Here is a 1,250-nt window from a genome sequence, read left to right as displayed (position 1 = left end):
GTTCATACTATCTCTGAAAGAATTAAACCAGCTTTCTTGAAAAAATCTTCAGTGCTGTGAAGAGTATAACTATATTTTTATTCATTCATTTTTATTCACTTTTTTATTCATTCATGGGATACACACAACAGCAAAGGTCAGCATTTGTTGCTTATCCCATATTGCTTTTGTGAAGGTGATGAGCCATTTGCTGTAAATTTGAGGTTCTTGTGTAGGTGGTGTTGGAGAGGGAGTTCCAGGATCTTGATCCAATGACACTGAAGGAACCACAATGTTTCCAAATCAGAATAGTGTCTGATTTGAAGGGAAACTTCCAGTTGATGCTGTTCCCATGCACCTGCTGCTCATGTCCTCCTAGATGGCAAAGGTCATGAATTTGGAAGCACCCTAATCTGGCAGTTTGAACTATTGTGTAGTGTTCAGATTTATGTTCCGTTGTACTTCGTCTAAACATTGCTGTCAACTGGAGTTGATAACTAGAGAGATGATACACTTTCTCAGGGTTGAACAGTGGGAAATGTCTCCATTCAGTCATCTTAAGTAATGGCTTGAGCACAGGTTGGTCAACTAGAAAGGGCATGTTCGGCTTGGTGTTGGGTGGGGAAGGGCAAGACTAAAACAGAAAAAGTAATAGATTTTGAGAATTTTATTTCACATGGAGTCATTTGAAATGAAAAAGAGAATAGAGTGTAACAATAAGAATTGTCAAAAATAAATTATGGTTTCTGCCTCTAGGTTTTGGGTTCTAGCTTATTTGTGGGTTGTCATTCAATGAAACAGTCAGCAAGATGCAGACTACAAACTAGAGTGAAATGACAAGTGAATATAAAAATGTTCATTTCACTAGAACGTATAGTGTGGTGCATTGCTGGTATCACACCAGGCTAACTATTGTTGTTTTGTGTTTCACGTTCTGTGTAAGTGACACTCTTGGGTGGTTAAAATCATTCCTGTCCTAAGTTACTAGTCATGTTGAAAGTGAACTATGTTTTGTTAGTCACTGAAGAAGCCGCAGAATTTTATTTTTGTTGTTTCATTTTTATTTGCAAATTTGGTTTTGCAAGTTGTTTCCTTCTCGACCTGAGTTATGCACCTCTCTCTGGCTCTGACTCTTTGGGTGCTCATTACACTTGCAGGATTAAAATGGAAGGAGGTGCACGTGAGCAAGCTAGTTTCCTCCTCATTCTGTCTTGTGGCCCCTTGGATCAATTTGTGCCTCTGCATCAACAAAGCTGAAGTTGATAACTTGG

Source organism: Rhincodon typus, chromosome 11 (assembly GCF_021869965.1).
Source record: "Rhincodon typus isolate 14 chromosome 11, sRhiTyp1.1, whole genome shotgun sequence".
Classification (NCBI taxonomy): Eukaryota; Metazoa; Chordata; class Chondrichthyes; order Orectolobiformes; family Rhincodontidae; genus Rhincodon; species Rhincodon typus.
The sequence above is the reverse complement of the archived record's forward strand: the minus strand, read 5'-3'. Positions refer to the sequence as shown.